The 18898-nt window shown below is 33.5% G+C and overlaps 1 protein-coding gene across 1 annotated transcript in view; it reads left to right on the top strand.

The window, feature by feature from the left end:
• LOC126773081 (uncharacterized) overlaps positions 1-18898 on the top strand; it is a 200361-nt gene that overhangs the window by 38180 nt on the left and 143283 nt on the right. The window lies entirely within an intron of this gene.

Below are 18898 nucleotides of genomic sequence, written 5' to 3'. Positions count from 1 at the left end.
ATTCATGTAAAATTATAAAAGTCTTTTTACGAGCCTACTTAAAATTTTCAATTTGTTTGTTTTTGTGATATCTTAAAGGTAAGAACATCATTTAATTTAAGTCTCTTTAGTTTTAAGTATTATTTAAATAAATAATAATGGCCTTACTTATAAACGCTGCAGGTGGTTTAGTTAAACATTGATTTATCTCTTTCTGTCTAATTGATTTGACATTCGAAAGAAGAAGACACAGTATTGTTTAACTAGTCACTTGTTTATTGTTGGTGATTGAGATGAGATTTGAGGATAGACATGGGACAGAATTTCATTCTGGCCGTCGTCGCTATTGGACTCTACTACCACTTACCATCAGGTGAAGTAGAGTCATTTGCCTTCCCGGCAAATATATATATAAAACGATGCGTACAAGTTGCGTACAAGCGTAAAAAATATATAAAATGTTAAATAATATAAATAATTTTAGTCTTAAAATAAATATAGTTTCGTTAGTAAAATATCTTTTGAGTGCAAGCGGTTACCCTTCAAGGAATTTAACTGGCCCACAGTCATCGACGTCAGGTTTTTAATCCCGAAACGTAGATTGTAATCTGCCCGGTAATAAATTTGTAGGCACAATAAAATACATTAATAAATATTAAAGACAAAATACACAAAACGAACGAAAAACACGTCTCTCGATAAAAAACATCACATATACTATGAAACTGACTTCAAAATAAAAGCCTATAAAATTTGACATGACATTTTTAAAAAACAATGTGCTTGTTACGGTCCTATATTTTTCTTTTTTTTTCTTTTACGCCGTGCACCTACTGTCGTTGGACGAAAAATATTCAGCCAATGTCACGTAGGGAAACTACATATAGAAGATCAATCGATTCTGAAGTTAGAAGTCTTTATCAATGATTGGAGTAGAAATAATACAACACAACAGTAGATAAATGAATAAAACAAAATGAATTATTTATTGATCTTCGATACACCATATTTACAAATTATACAGTTAAAAAAATTATGAAAAAAAAAAAACAAAAAATGTAATTATCACTAATTAAAGAGTTTTCCATTGTCTTTAAACTATTATTATGATGAATACATAATTAAATTAATTATATTTATATGACAGGAGTGATATATCAATCGCAATAAGTGATTAATCTCAATATTACGAATTAAACGACATTTTTCAAGACACGAAATTAATAAGTTAAATTATGCGATGATTATCATTGGCAGATAACAACTACTACAGTCACCGCATGCAAAGCATAAGAAAAAATAATCGCATGCGAAGGATAAGAAAAAGTGACATGCTACGATTTGTATGCTGCCAGGACTGTTGTCCACAGATAATCGTTAACGCTAATAGTTTTGTAACGGTCTTTTTTAACTTATATAATTGTCTATATCTTATCTTTAATTTGGATTTATGTTTATACCTAGACGATCGGAATTGTGACTCCAAGGAAAAATACTGCTAGCACTCTTGCCACCACTCCACGCGGTCGTGGTGAAGTAGCTGTTTTTAATTTTTATTAGTATATAATATTAACTTTAACGTAAATAATGAAATTAAAAAAATAACGTTCCTGTATATTTTGTTACCGGGTAGTATCATCATCATCAATCTAAATTTTACCTTTAATGGTTTACTAAATCCAAAACTATTTACAAATAAATATATCCAGCCTAAATCCGTGCAACTTGAATGAACATCTTAATTATTTGAGGAGTATGCTATAAAGAGAAAATCAAGCGTTCTCATTAAATCTTAGCAAACATTCCAGAACGTGTTTTAAGTCCAAAATGCGGTCGTTAAAACAAGAAAGCTAAAGCTATGGAATTAAGAACATGTTACATTATATTTACTTTTCTCAAAAACCTCGATGGTATAACAGCCGCAGATTGAGGTCCTGAGTTCTTATCTCGGGCTGTGCTAATAGAAAGTTATTAGATTATTCTATCGGGTAAGTACGGCATAGGCAGTGCTTAAATTCTCTTTGCCTGGGGAATTCGGGTCCGATCGGAGTATGAGGGAGCACTTGTGTTGTTTGCGCACACACTTGTACACTACAATGTGTCCTGCGCAGATTAATAGGCCAGTAGAAGTTTGGGCATTGGGGCGATAGTGAATTGTTGGTTGAAATGATGGTTGTGATGCGAACAGGGCATTATCATTACTTTTTCACATAAATTTAAATAAAATAGCCAACCCTTACTAATATTATAAATGTGAAATTCAGTTAGTTTGCTACACTTTCACGTATAAAGATACACGTTATTAGGGATATAGAAAAGGAAATAGGGTACCTAACACCTGCTCCCCCCTCACAGGTGGGCTATACCGCGGGCAGAAGCTAGTCGTACATATATGAGAAATGAGCATGTTCTTCGTGATAGCTTGTTTGCTCCTGTCTTTGTTTATACACCGTTAAAAGTTAGCTTAATTTTAGCTGTTTTACTATTGTCTTTAGCTCATTTTTTATCATACTAAAAAAAGTAAACGTGATTATTCAGCAGACAGACTAGGGTAGATTTATTTTTATTGTTCATGTGTCGCTTGTTTCCCCTTGTCAGCCTTAATTAAGTTTAGTCCGTTAAAGCACGTTAGTCCTTTTAAAAATAAAATACTTGAAGCGGACGTTAAGTTTTTATTCGTTGAAATAACAATTTGAATTGTACTATTACAAACTATGAAAATAAATATATATATAGAATTATTTAATTCATTTATTTTGCACTTGTATAATCAAGTAGGTACACTATTATATCATCATACAGCAATACTTAGTATTGTTGTGTTCCGGTTTGAAGAGTGAGTGAGCCAGTGTAATTACAGGCACAAGGGACGTTACATCTTAGTTCTCAAGGTTTTTTGCATATTGATGATGTGAGGAACGGTTAATATTTCCTATAGCGCCAATGTATATGGGCGATGGTGACTTGTGACTTATCTGCCGCTTGCCTTCATATTTTATGAAAAAAATCGTATCGTCATATTAGAAGATTAAATAGTAACTAAAAGTTAAGTTAACTACCGGTTCGAAACCAACAAGAATCAGTAATAAAATAAGCACATGAAATTTCACTAAAGCTTTCCCGGGTACGAATCCGCGATATTCGGTTAAAATTGCAGATTTTATTCACTGAAATATCACGGCTCATTTCGTTGTAAAATAATTAATTACTTTTATTTATATCTGAAAGCATTAAACAACTTTTGATAAAACATTGAAATTTTATTACATTATGTATTTAATAACTTAGAATTCTTAGATACAAATAAATTAAATCGTAGCTTGAATTTCAAATGATCTTATTAATTTATCCATGTTTAATTAAGACACTTAATTAAACCGCTTGTGGACCGTGAGTTAATGAAAAGCGTTCAAGCGACTACAAGCCTTAATAATTAAGTTAAATTTGAACAAGGCGATGTTACATATGGAAAATATTTCATCATCTATATTTAAAAATATATTTGTCTGAAATCACAGATTTCAAAATAACAATTTAACTTAATGAGGTTATTTTGCGAGTTACCAAAACAATGTCAGTCGGTCAATCAGTCTGTTTTTACAGGGTAACCTTCAAAATGGGGTTAATTTCAAAATATTAGTAATCTTATCGACAACTATGTACGGGTTTTAATCTTTTTTTTTTCTTAAATTTAAAATTATTAATGTCCCAATATCGGGCAAAGGCCTTATCTTCTTTTAAGGATCATATTCCACTATACTGCTTCATTGTGGGATAAATACATATGTATGTATGTATGTATTTATGTTTTGTTGTGTTCCAGTCTGAAGGGTGAGTGTGCCAGTGTAACTACAGGCACAAAGATCATAACATCATAGTTCCCAATGTTGGTGGCGCCAACGGTGGTTTACCATCAGGTGGCTCATTTGCCTTTCTATATTATTAAAAAAGAAATTCTGTAGAGAATAATTGGTAAAATTTTAACTGTGTATTGTCCATTGTTATTTAATTTCAGTAGCCAATTCTATATTTTTTATAACTTTTTGATTGTATGTACTGAGTAGGTTGTTTGTGTTACATACTTATTTTTTATACATATAATAAAATTATATCAGGCGGTGTTTGTATATTATAGTTATTGGAATAAAAACTAACGTTTCGATATCGTTACCGTTACGATTACGATACGATGTCATAACGAGTCGTATAAAAGTACCAGGGCTGACGATATATCGATGGTTATAAAAAAAACTTAATGTCTGATTATTAACAGTACTTTGTGATCATATTCAAGACGAGTAGAACGTTCCATTGTATAAATTTAAAAAGAAAAACGCTTCATAAAAGTTCAAAAATTTACATATATCTTTAACGGGAATCGAACCCTTGACCTTTGGCGTTAAAAACGTTGACCGCTGCGCTAATCGATCATCGCATCTAGGTTCAATATAAGAGTGACGTAAAGTAGATGATGAATTTTCATTTTAATATTAAATTCTTCTACAGCAATGAATGCGGCAAATCTTGGCTGAACTCCAAATGCTCTAACGTGTATAGCAGAACAAGTATGTCTAGCTCCGACTTTGTTAGCGTGCACTTTATATAATGCCTTTTTCTACTACAATTTACTTGGACTTCGTGAAAGCCTGTCTGGGTAGGTACCATCACTCATCAGATATTTGACCGCTTAACAGCAATATTTAGTATTGAACTGCACTTATTAGTATTTGTAATAGATATGCGGACGGGCAAATGGGCCACCTGATGGTAAGTGGTCACCACCACCCATAGATATTAGCTCTGTAAGAAATATTAACCGCTACATCGCTACCGCTACATGCGCCTTACTGGCTTATTCACCATTTAAGCAGGTACACAAAAATACCAAATAAAAATAATGCATTTGACAGAAAGTATGCTAAGTGGGGTTAATTTGTTAACCGACCCGCGCTTGCACAAAGCCCTACCACCAAGTAATTGCAATAACTATTAATAACAAACTGCATGTCAATCATGAATAATCCAAATATATTTGACGAGCCGGTTGGCGGGGTTGGTAGAACACTTGCCTTTCACGCCGAAGGTTGTGGGTTCGATTCCCACCCAGGACAGACATTTGTGTGCATGAACATGTCTGTTTGTCCTGAGTCTGGGTGTAATTATCTATATAAGTATGTATTTACAAAAAGAAAAGTAGTATATGTAGTATATCAGTTGTCTGGTTTCCATAGCACAAGCTTTGTACAAGCTTAATTTGGGATCAGATGGCCGTGTGTGAAAAATGTCCCAGGATATTATTATTATTATTATTATATGTGAAGTCGCGAGACACAGCTAGTTGTCAGTAAAAATGCAACAACCTATTTCGAAATCTTATTGTGTACATCGTCATAATTCTCCCTCAAGTTCAAGGTCAAATTCTGTACGAGCGCCCCGAGGCGCGCCGAGCATTCCTACATAATGATTTACTTCACCGCCTCTTTGTTCCTCTTGTAGCGTTAACGATTACGGAATTTTAAGAACGTATTTATGTTTTGAGTAGCCGAGATGGCCCAGTGGTTAAAACGCGTGAATGTTAACCGATGATCGTGGGTTAAAGCCCGGGCAAGCACCCCTGAATTTTCATGTGCTTAATTTGTGTTCATAATTCACCTCGTGCTTCACGGTGAAGGAAAACATCGTGAGGAAACCTGTTTGTATCTAATTTCACTGAAATTCTGGCACATGTCCATTCCACCAAACCGCATTGGAGCAGCATGGTGAAATCTCCAAAACCTTTTTCTCAAAAAGAGGAGAGGAGGCCTTAGCCCAGCAGTAGGACACTCACAGGCTGTTATTTTATGTTTTGAGTTACTTTGTCTTATATATTGCACTATTAAAATATTACTCATACATAAGTCCTGATGATATATGATGTCTATAGTTAATTGTTAATCGTGACATCCTGTGAAAGTCCCACTACTGGGCTAAGGCCTCCTCTCCCTTTTTGAAAAGAAAGTTTGGAGCTTATTCCACCACACTGCTCCAAAGCGGATTGGTGGGATACACATGTGGCGGAATTTCAGTAAAATAATTGTTAATTTATTGCTCATATATTCGTGTTTGTACTAATGATATATGGTAACTATAGCTGTTTTAGAGTACTTAAAGTATAACGCTGTTTGAATGAAGTTTTATCTTCCATTTCATTGAATGTTAGTAGTAGTTTTATGGGTTATTATTTGTAAAAATACAGAGCTTTATTTCCATATTTTGCTTTAAAACTGGAATGGTTGGAAGTACGACTGTATTTATATCCAAATAACGGATTATCATAAGATGATTGGCATTTTTCATCCTTACAGTAATTATAATTAATGTATGTATAAATGAATGCTTATGATATCAGTCATTCAAGTTTATAAGAAAAAACCCATTGAGCCATACGCGAAATTTAAAATTAAATACTCACAGTAAACAACAATTTTATTAGAATGAATTTATTGTTAAAAATATTTGGATTATTCAAAATTCGTTTTTAAATTATGATCTTAATGTAAATAATTAAATATCTTGCTAAATGTATATATATATTTATATATACACATATAAATTAATAAAAAATATACACTAATGGTGGCGCTATACATATGCTTTAATAAAAAAACCAATCACATTCACATATATATAGAAGACATCATTACAACTGATAATTAGCAAATAAAAAATCTGACGTCAATGGGTATTCGATGAAATACGAATACATTCAAGTGGACGCAAAGTAACGAGATACTTATAAGCTTTTCAAGCATATCTGTGATGTGATTTCTGACAAACCCATCGTTATTTAATTAGTATCAGTACGTACCGTCTGGGTAGGTAGCATTCGCTCATCACGTATTATACCGTCAATATTAATATAATATAAAAGAAATTCTTATTGTAGTGTATCTACAATCATATATTAATGTTTTATAACATTAATATTTATTATCTGTGTATTTTTCTATCTGTCGTCTCGGGTGACAACGCGGAGCGCGGGAAAATAGAAAATATTGGAATTGTCACGAAGTAATGACGTTGTGTGTGTACAGCGAACTGATATATAAATCATATTATATTTTATTTAATTTGTGATACCAACATTATATCGTGAATTAAAGGGTGAACTACGCTTAGCATTGTTGTGTGTCAGTTGGAAGGATGAGGTAGACAAAGTAACTATAAGCATATAGGATATAACAGTTTATTTCCCAAGATTGGCGATGATTGCATTGACGATTTAAGGATGTAAGATGACGATGTAAGGTGGTGATCAAATACCATCGGGTGGCCAATCTACTTATGATCTTGTACAAATTTAAATGTTATTCTAAATAGACTGGAAGCTCAATAAAAAGCCGACAGAGGTTTAAATGATACCGTATTGCACCATAAGTAAGATGTGACAATTTACCATGCCGTTACTCCGTTACTTAATTTCCTTATATCAACACTAACGCGCAACTTAAGAATGTATGGAGGTACAAAGACACATAACATTTTTTGTAGTCTATAGTAATTCTAAAACCTTTAAATACACTCTTTTGTCTCTGACGCTAATTAAGGCGGAGGCATTCCGCGATAATTACAACCTCCGACCGCGGAGATATCACATTAAACAATGTTTAGCGAAAAGCAAACGTATTTACCAATATTAGAGTTTGTTTTCTATTGTTCAAAATCTAAACGTACAAAAGTGTAAGCTTATGAGTGTATGATTAGACAGATCTTGAATACATTTGTTTGGAAATGTAAAGTAACAATTAATGAACATTAAATAATGAAAGACAGTTTTATTAAACTAAAGTAACAGCCTGTGAATGTCTTACTGCTGAACTAAGGCCTCCCCTCCTTTTTAGAGGAAAGGTTTGGAGCTTGTTCCACCAAGCTGCTCCAATGCGGGTTCGTGGAATGATGAAATTAAAGGATTGAACTTATTTGTTCTGTTTTTTCTGACACAGCTGTACTATCAAACGACTGATCTTTTTGATGTCGGACGTGTGTTCGATCCCTTATTATACTTTTTTCAACTCAATTTAAAATTTGCATCCTTTAACTAGAAGATTAATATATTTAAACTTAATACTATATTATACACCACAAAGATTTAAAAAAAATTACAAAACATGGACACAACCTAATTATGAGTAGCATACAACTTTGCCCACCTTATCGCTACATAGCGATCTCTTCCAGGCGACCAACGGCGTAAGGAATTAATTTTATTATTTTATATTTTTATAGGATAGGAAGGTGGACGAGCATATGGGCCACCTGATGGTAAGTCGTCATCAACGTCCATAGACATTCGCATTGTAAGAAATGCGCCACCAACCTTGGGAACTAAGATGTTATGTCCCTTGTGCCTGTAATTACACTGGCTCACTCAAACTTCAAACCGGAAACAATACCAAGCACTGCGGTTTTGCGGTAGAATATCTGATGAGTGGGTGGTACCTATTCAGACGAGCTTGCACAAGGCTCTACCACCAGTAAGTGAAGTGAGTGAAAATATTAATATTAAATTACAGTAGGTAATAAACTTATATCTAGTTTAATTAAAATATCGTCAATGATTTCCAATGATTCGTATAACTTTAAAACGTCTATTGAATTTTGACGGAGACCGACTCGCATACCGAGTGGGCAACAGGTCGCTCTAATGCTGTAATGCATATGTGCGTATCGCGAATACTATATACTTTATTCCTTATTCATATTCTATTAAGGAGAGTATGTTTTTATTCATTCTACGCTATATTTGATTATTGGTTTTCTTTAATTGACTGGCCGAGATGGCCTAGTATTTTGGACGCGTGATTCTTAACCGATGATCGTGTTAATTTGTGTTTATAATTCATCTCGTGCTTGACGGTGAAGGAAAACATCACGAGGAAACCAGCATGTGTCTAATTTCATTGAAATTCTACCACATGTGTATTCTACCAACCCGCATTGGAGCAGCGTGGTGAAATAAGCTCCATAACCTTCTTCTCAAAAGGGAGAGGCCTTAGCCCAATAGTGGGACATTTACAAGCTGTTACTGTACTGTACTACTACTGTTTCTTTAATTGTAAATTTCTTCAATAACCGTCACATCTAGTAGCGGCCTCATTTTTTTTATAATAATTTTGGCAGCATAGTTTTGATATGTTATAAGATGTACACCGTATTATCATGTTGTTATCTTAGCGATAAGGTCGCCTCTTGTACATCTTTCTTGTCTGTATATAATTTTTTTTTACATTAGTGAACGATAAAGATTATTTGTATTATATTGTATATCTGTTATAACCTTTCCAGGGAGGCTAGACAACGTGCATTCGACAATTGCACCATTGAATACAATACGTCAATCGTTGACCACGTGATATATCAAATACACGATATCATGTCATTTCCATATATTTTGGTACTGATATTACGTTATCGACAATCGCTAAGAGCTGTCACTTACGCTCTAACTACAATGTCCTAATAAGCAATATATTTTAAAATATAATAATAAAGTCTTCCAGACCGATTTCGGCCACGGCGGCCAATCTCAAGAGAGATTAGCCAACTACGCAGGAGATATTATAGTGCACAAATGTGTGCGCAAACACAGGTGCACTCTCTATTTTCAAACTCTCATAATCCGATGGGGCGGCAATCTGACAAGACCAACGGCTTTCCGAGGCACGAGAGTGTACACACTTCGAACTTCCAGACTCCGGGCGGCTACCGAGAATTTTCTGACAGAAAAACCCAATATCTTTTTATTGACCCGACCTTACATCAAGCCACTAGACCAACGACGCAGTCACTTTAAATTTTATTTAAAAAGATATAATTTATCACGATATGATGTTATCCTTGTTGACATACATGGTTTCATTAAATTGATAGCGATTTAATTTGAAAGCAGGGTCGTTTATGATAATTCGTGAAGTTTAATCCATTGATATTATGCGAGGGATCGAGTTACGCCAAAAACTTTGGGTTTGCTACTACACCTCAGTGTCTATGTCTCCTGTGAATTAATTAACCTTGTTCTAGGTCTGATGAAAGGACTTTAGATCGGAGAAGAGGAATCTTACTCTTTAATACAAGAATATATTGTTGCTATTTTTATTTTAAATAGATACACTATAATAGGCAAATGGACCACCCGATGGTAAATGGTCACCACCATATATATACATTGGCACTGTAAGAAATATTAACCATCCTGAACGTTGTGAATGTATCACCAATCTTGGGGCCGTTGGATCTTAAATCGGAATAAGTTATTGTTATATATAATAACATACAACGATATTGCTGAGTGCATTAGTGAGTGCTTCCTACTTAGACTTGTACAAACCCCTACCATCTGATGATACATCTACAGACTTATTACGCTTTTTACTCGACTTAAAGATTAGTTACACTTTTTTTTGTAATGTTTGAAAACGGAATGGAAGGAAACGTCCAAACTGCCTCTGATACTGAATTTAAAAAACTGGAACGAGAAGTTTGTTTATAAAACGTTTGGCAACGACTTTGAACAGCTTTGTCGTACATATTTAAACTCTATTACGCTTTATATATGTTTCATTTCTAATTGCATCTTTTATTTTTAAAGTCAGGTTTTTTTAATGCTATTTTACATTTTATTGTGACATAGAAGCGATATGGGCTAAGCTGTTGTATTCGTCATTTTATATTGTTATAGCATACTAGGTTTTTTTTGGCAAGTGTTTTGCTCTTAATAGAGAAAAAATATTAAACGGCATAGCAATTTGAAACTAAATAAATTACTTAAAAAAATAATGATCTACATAACCTACCTTCTACTTGTTCATCTTACTAAAAGCCTTACGTGTTTTAATCTTAAATGCTAATTAAAATATTTAGTAATAGCATTATAACGTTAACACATATAAACAAAGTATAGTACACTCAAATCAGTTTGGATACGTTTTTATATTTGTAGTTGCACCGTCAGCAGATAAATAAACAATGGTGGTAGCAGCCTGTAAATGTCCAGCTGCTGGGCTAAGGCCTCCTCTCCCTTTCTGAGGAGAAGGTTTGGAGCTTATTCCACCACGCTGCACCAATGGTTGGTGGAATACACGTGGCAGAATTTCAGTGAAATCAGACACATGCAGGTTTCCTCACGATGTTTTCCTTCAGCGTAAATAAACAAATAATTTTTAAATTTATTTTTATATGTTTCTTAATATTATACACATTAATCGTTATTTTTAATCTAGAATTTCTTCAAATCCAGAAATGTCATCGCGAGTTAATATTTATTCGTTCTGATATTGTATCAAAGGATCTCTAGTCTGGAATTACTCTCCTTTACATTACCATCTAAAGTCTAGCCAAACATTTCTCCATTTCTCTATAATTAAAATTTTCCTCAACTAATGTCATTATGGCATTAATATTAATTATGACTTTCTTTTTTGCGACGTTAATTGACCTTTCTCTATGATTACGAACTAATTAGTAATAAAATAATAATACACAAAATGACACTTCTAACGGTACATATGCGAGAGTTCGAGGTTCGCAAACTGGTTTATTTAGGTTTTAACCACTGTATTTACATACATACATATGACTAATACTATTACTCAACTACAAATGCAAAATCGTCTCCAAGCTGATTTATCAGTATATGGATATTTATAATATGGAATATATTAATATATTTTAAAAGGATCAGTGTAACCCAAAGCGATCTAATATTAACGTACTATCCGAAAATAATAATCCGAATTATAAAGTGTAAACATTACACAATAATATTTATAAAGAATTCTGTACGTCAACTAAAACGAATACGATCAAAAAACCGTGTTCTTGCTGAAATCTCTATAAATTTCCCGAGCAATATAGGGGTGGATATTTTATTTCATGGTTGCGAAAATATTGCTGGTTTGAAATAGTCTATCTAGGAAAGTATGAAAGAATAACTCCGCGCAACTTTTCATCTAGAAATATTCATGTGAAGTGAAATGTGAAGCGGAGATGAACGAATGAGATACGGAATATAATCCAGGAGTTTGTTATTTTATATTGAATCAAATTGGTGTCATAAGGATTTGATACTTTTATTCATAAATATACAAGCAGACATTTACGAGCACTTCTGAATTATTCTTTTTTAAATTATGTATATACTTTTATTGTATCATGTGTTAATTGAGCCATTGTGTGTAATATTAACCATTCCGAACGCGCCTGCACTGAGCCACCTCGGCTTTTACTAGCTCATTGCTTTTTCTATACCTCTGACAAAATGGATGCAAATCCTACGATGATCGGTTGAATAGTTAAAACGTGATAGCGTAACAAAAAAACAAACTAACTTTCCCATTTATAATATTAGTAAGGATAGTAGAGTATAATAAATAGATATTACTTGATACAAAAAGTGACAGATGGGAGCCAGCCTTACACAATGACATAACTTGACCAATATAATGTTACATTACTCATGCTATATGTGTTCACTAAAGTATTAATGAAGTTCGATCCGTCGCAAAATATATAATCATCTCATAATATATAAATAATTGATATATCTATAAACACTTAATCTTGTTTGCTAGAAAATAATTTATAGATGAGTATATATTATTATATTGAAATTTTACTGGTGGTAGAGCTTTTGCAAGCTCGTCTGGGTAGGTACCACCCACTCATCAGATATTCTACCGCAAAACAGCAGTACTTGGTATTGTTGTGTTACGGCTTGGAGGGTGAGTGCGCCAGTGTAATTACAGGTAAAAGGGACATAACATCTTAGTTCCCAAGGTTGGTGGCGCAATGGTGATGTAAGCGATGGTTAACATTTCTTACAATGCCAATGTCTATGGGCGTTGGTAACCACTTACCATCAGGTGGTCCATAGCTCGTCCGCCTTCCTATTCTATAAAAAAAATTGGTAGTAGAAAAGCCTGCATAAAATGTTATAGATTTGGAATAAATGTAAGGTATGTAACCTATATTTAATTACATCAACATGTACATGCTAAACCGAGATTTAGATAGAGGATTGCGTGCTCAAACAAGGCACATGCCTGATACGTATGTATTTTCACGTGCTTAATTTGTATTTATAATTCATCTCCTGCTATATACGCATGTGTATTCCACCAATGCGTATTGATAAAATATATTTAAAAAAAGAACAGTATATTTTATATGAACTATTTTTTTATATGGATACTGTATAGTAAAGTCTACATCCCATAGCTGGGAGGAGATGCTTATTCAGCCGCGCTGCTCTAATGCTGCGACTGGTGGACGCTGTAGCAAATGTAACCGATTTTTGTCCGACACATGCAAGGTTTCCTCACGATGTTTACCTACACCGCCAAGAACACTATAAATACAAATTAGGCACAAGAAAGTTTAGTAGCGCTTTATTTAGATCTAAACCCGAAATCTTCGGAAACAAACACAGAGGTTCTAACCAAAGGACCATCAAAATGTACCTACGTTTTTATTACTTGCAGTAAAATTTTCCTTAGAGCCCTTGAATAATTTATTTTCATGTGTGATATATACGACAACTAAGTTCAGGGTATTGGTACGACTCGTAAGAAAACGCAATCGTAAAATTATTTTAGGCTATCTGCTTCGCGTGGTTTTGCTCGCGCTGAACGTCAATAATCCGCTACTGTAGGTCGTAACGTGATAGTGTAACCTTTAAATGTAAAAAGTTATTTTCCAATCGAATTGGTAGATCCTGAGATTATCGGTTTCAAATGTATTGAGTGCAGCAGCATCACATTAACTTATTTACAGACTTGTAATGGTGATAAGATAAACGATGTTGTGTCTTCTTCTTTCAAATTTAAAATCAATAATGACAGACAAAGATAAATCTGTGTTTAACTAAAAAGCCAGAAAAGAAAATACCTAGACATGAGAGGATCTGTTCAAAAACCTTAACGTGTAATTTATTATCTTGCAATTGAGCTTACAATATAGTAAAGAAAAATTCTCCTCAAGTATATAATATTAGAATATATATAGCATGGAGTACTGTTCTCTTCATCATTTCGTTTATAAGAAAGACCCGTCATAAAGATTCAGTAATGAAGATGACTCGTTGAGGAAATTTACAAAGGAAATGAGTTCGAGCACCTTTTTCAAGGTTTTTCTCATTCATTCTATTTATGATTTGAAAAGATAAATTATATTTAAGCTGCAAGCTGAAATGCCGATTGACTTGCACAGGACAAGGTTAATGTCATATCTAATTTATTATTTATGTAACAAAAATGTTCTTATGAATGAATTAATATTAATAAAAAATATTTTACAAAGGAATCAGAAAGAAATTTCTTTCTGCCAATCTAGTGTGAATTATAAGAATTTTTGTTTATACTTTAAAACATTTGTGGTCACTTATTAATGTCTTTGGACATTTGGCGTTTTAAGGATTTATTTTTGTAAAAGACTAAATAAAATTAGTCTTTTTTTATAGAATAGGAAGGCGGACGAGCATATGGGCCACCTGATGGTAAGTGGTCACCAACGCCCATAGACATTGGCATTATAAGAAATGTTAACCATCGCTTACATCACCAATGCGCCACCAACCTTGGGAACTAAGATGTTATGTCCCTTGTGCCTGTAATTACACTGACTCACTCACCCTTCAAACAAGAACACAACAATACCAAGTACTGCTGTTTTGCGGTAGAATATCTGATGAGTGGGTGGTACCTACCCAGACGAGCTTGCACAAAGCTCTACCACCAGTCTAGTTTGCAATATCTCTTTTTTAAAGTTTCGCTCTGCGTCATTCAGATATGAGAACGATTTTTTCTAAAATGAATATTCGTCACAATCCAAAGCCCATTTTCAAAGCCACATGACGCGAAAGTTCAACGTTCATTATTCTTACTTCCTTACTTGAGACAAAGTTATTGCTTAATAACTTAATTTAAATTTTATAATATAAAATACTATTACACGATAAAAGTGTTACATAGTATATGATAAATAGCGTCCATCAACGAATACTGACTCCACGAATACAGTATTTGTATATAAAATTTTATGTTTTAAAGTTATTATCTAAACAGGTTCAACCGCTGGAGAAGAGTTTATACTGAGTCTTTTATCAATTCTTCTCGGTCAGATCTTCTTTCCTAGCCGTTCATAGCATTAATAGTTTTAATGTTATACTAACTTTCCATAGCTCCGCCCACGTGTGAAGGGCTGGTGTCAGTAACCTCCATTGACTACATTTTTAGTACTATCGGCCTGCGTTTGCTCTTTGGACACATTATAATTATATTAATTTATAAAATTAAAATTCAGTTTATCACTAAGTTAAGAGGCGGTTAAATATTACGATCTGTAAGTTAAGCTAAACTAAATGCCAAAAAAGGAGATATCTTATGTGCCTTTCCAATTACTTGATTCTGTTTTCCCAAAGTTTTGGTTAATCTAAATTAAATAACATTCGTCGTATATATGTAGGTATTCGTAGGCCAGTATAGCTACAAGCATACGGGATATAATATTTTTCTGAAGAATGATGGAGGATAAGAATGAACTGTAGTGATACCGGCAGGTTGTCCATTTCTCGGTCTACCTTTCAAATTAAAAAAAAACACAACACTTTCCAGTTTTATTTAATTTGGCAAAACTATAAATGTATATAAATATTTTAAATTATAATTAAAGAACTTGTATTATATTGAACAAAAATATTTCAGGTAATATACTAGATATTATAAAATAAGTATTTGAGTACCCCCAATATTTGTGAACACTGATGAAACATTCCGCCCAACCTTTATGTGGACCGAAGTTTATTTATTTAGGTCTAAATGTAATATGTAGTCTCTATGCTAATAGAAACCTACAACTAAATCAACAAAATATTTGAAATAACAGATACACACAACCTTACGATTTTCAACACACTATATTATAATAATGTCCTCCAGACCGATTTCGGGATAGGCGGCCAATCACAAGAGAGATTAGCCAACTACGCAGGAGATATTATAGTGCACAAGTATGTGCGCAAACACTCTCTATTCTCTAACTCTCATAATCGGACGGCAATCCGACATGACCGAAAAGAGTTCAGGCGCAGGACCAATAACTTTACATGCTTTCCGAGGCACGGGAGTGAACACACTTCCAACTTTAAGACTCCGGGCTGCTACTGAGAATTTTCTGACAGAAAAACCCAATAAGATTTTATTGGCCCGACCTGGGAATTGAACCCAAAACCTCCGGGTTTGCGGCCTTACATCAAGCCACCAGACCAACGAGGCAGTCAAAACACCACTGGTGGCATCAACTATATTGTACATATATTTTTATTATTAATATAATAATAATATAATATTATATGTATATTGTTTAATTGGTAGAAAAAACAACTTCTAAATTCCTCCAGTCAGAGTCAGAGCTTTAAATCAAATATTGTAACAACGACTTATAATTTAGCGTCACTTCAAAATCACCAATGTTTTCTAGTAGATAAGGTAATTTTTTTGACACTAGATGGCGCTAGTTGTATTTTGAATCACGTTAATGAAATTTCATTGTAAGTTATTTAGATATCATTGAAACAAATGTAATGGTACCAATTCTAAGCACTTGGTAGTGGCATAATAGTGCTTCCACGCCATTGTTTGAATGCTTCTAAGGAAATTATACTTTTCTAGCTACGCTTGTTAACTGCTACTTCCATCTGGTGTGATAGTTTGTTGGCGTCGTATTTGGAGGTGTCCACGCCTAATGACATTGATAAACCTATTTATAGTACAATAATTAATAGTCCTACGCGGAATTCTCAGTTCTTATTCCCATCGAGAGTCCCCAACACAAATCTCTACAATATAATTTTGTAAAATGGCGAATTAAAAGCGATATTAAGACCCTTCGAAAGTATTTTAAATTGATATTACGAACTTTTTCGCTCACAAGCAAAGATGCCAAATATTGTATTAAGAAAAACATTTCGAATTACGACGCGTAATTTATTCCTATTAACAAACATAATTGATGTGACACACAATTATCAGGCTTGTTTCGTCACGGCACGTTTGATTCGCGTCACGTTCTACAATCACGCTAACTGTCAATGCGCAGTGATTACGCTAATCGACGTGCGTGTTTAAGCTTGTTAACTTGAATACACTTTGCCGTTTAAATATAAGCAGTGAAGTTCATATACTTCTTCATCAACTTATATATTTAAGTTTTCCTAATTAGCGAAATATGTCCAAATATCTGATGGTAATAATGTGATAGTTTCTTAAGCTTTAAATCAAAGTCAAAAATCTTTATTCAATATAAAAGCATTGCACTTACTTATTGATTGTCATAAATCTACCACCGGTTCGGAAATAAACACCTCAGACCTTAGAAAACCCGGCGAAAGAAACTAAGCGGGTTTTTTTTAAATATGTACCTTATATAGAGGCCTAAACATAGATTTATTTATATAAATCATCATATTCGCATTGAGTAGATATTCATCCATTGCTTGGCAAAGACTTTTTCCAAAATTCATCACAAAGCTTCAGCATTTTTTCAACTGTCAACAGCGATGTTGCGTATGCCGACACTCGATCGCAATAGATTGTGTTTTATTTACATTTTATGTTTATTTATATTCCTACGTTTAAATAGTATTTCTGGTATACAAAACCACATAAACTCATATGATAATTATGTTCTGATTTCGGCCACTACAGCCATTTTTATCAGACACTAGTAATTTTTTTTATAGAATAGGAATGCCGACGAACATATGGACCACCTGATAGTAAGTGGTCATCAACGCCCTTAGGCTTTGTAAGAAACGTCAACCATCGCTTACATAGCCAATGCGCCACCAACCTTGGGAACTAAGTTTTTATGTCCCTTGTGCATGTAATTACACTGGCTCACTCACACTCCAAACCAGAACACAACAATATCAAGTACTGCTGTTTTACCCAGACGAGCTTGCACAAAGCCCTATCAAAATGCGCCACCGGTGTTATATTGCACAAATGCGACATGACTTTCTTCATTTTAGTTCATAATTATTTATTATTTTTCTTTAATAATATTAATATTTTTTTAATATTAATAATTTAATAATTTTTTTTTAAAATATTATATATAATAATTATTTTTTTATAATATTAATAAATTTTTTTTCTTTAATAATATTAATAAACAATTTCAATAATATTAAGAAAGGCCGAAATGGAAAGGTGGATTCAAACTCGGGTAAGCATTACTGAATTTTCATGTACTTAATTTGTGATTATAAATCATCTCGTACTTGAGGGTGAAGGAAAACATCTTGAAGAAACCTGCAATGGTCTAATTTCACTGAAATTTGCCACATGTGTATTCCACCAACCCGCACTGAAGCAGCGAGGTGGAATAAGCTCCAAAAGCCTTCTCCTCAAAAAGGGAGAGGAAGTCTTTAGCCCAGCAGTGGGACATTCACAGGCTGTTACGAAATAATATTAAATGTTGCCATCTCGCATCAGCCGGGCGTCGTTTGGAGTCCCATTTTTTATTCTTTCTCTTTAGAAAGCCTTTCCAATGTTGGAAGGTATACGGTCTGTAACTACACTTTTTATCGTTGTTTTCAAGTTTGTACCAACTCTTGCTCATGTTGTCTCCAATGTTATTCAATTTGAAAATATTCCGTGACCTTTGTTTTTGTAACACAAAAGGCACTTAAATTTAAATCAAATCAACAACAACAACTGTGCCCTATTTAAACTTTACACAATGATTGAATTTGTTTTGTTTCGATAAATAAATGAATTAAGTATCCCAGGCTTCGACTTTTTTAAACAAAATAAATTTTAATATAAGTTGATTACAAAAACGACTTATTATGCACAATATCGTTATTGTGTAAGAAATCACT

Source organism: Nymphalis io, chromosome 13, assembly GCF_905147045.1.
Source record: "Nymphalis io chromosome 13, ilAglIoxx1.1, whole genome shotgun sequence".
Classification (NCBI taxonomy): domain Eukaryota; kingdom Metazoa; phylum Arthropoda; class Insecta; order Lepidoptera; family Nymphalidae; genus Nymphalis; species Nymphalis io.
The sequence above is the reverse complement of the archived record's forward strand: the minus strand, read 5'-3'. Positions and strand labels throughout refer to the sequence as shown.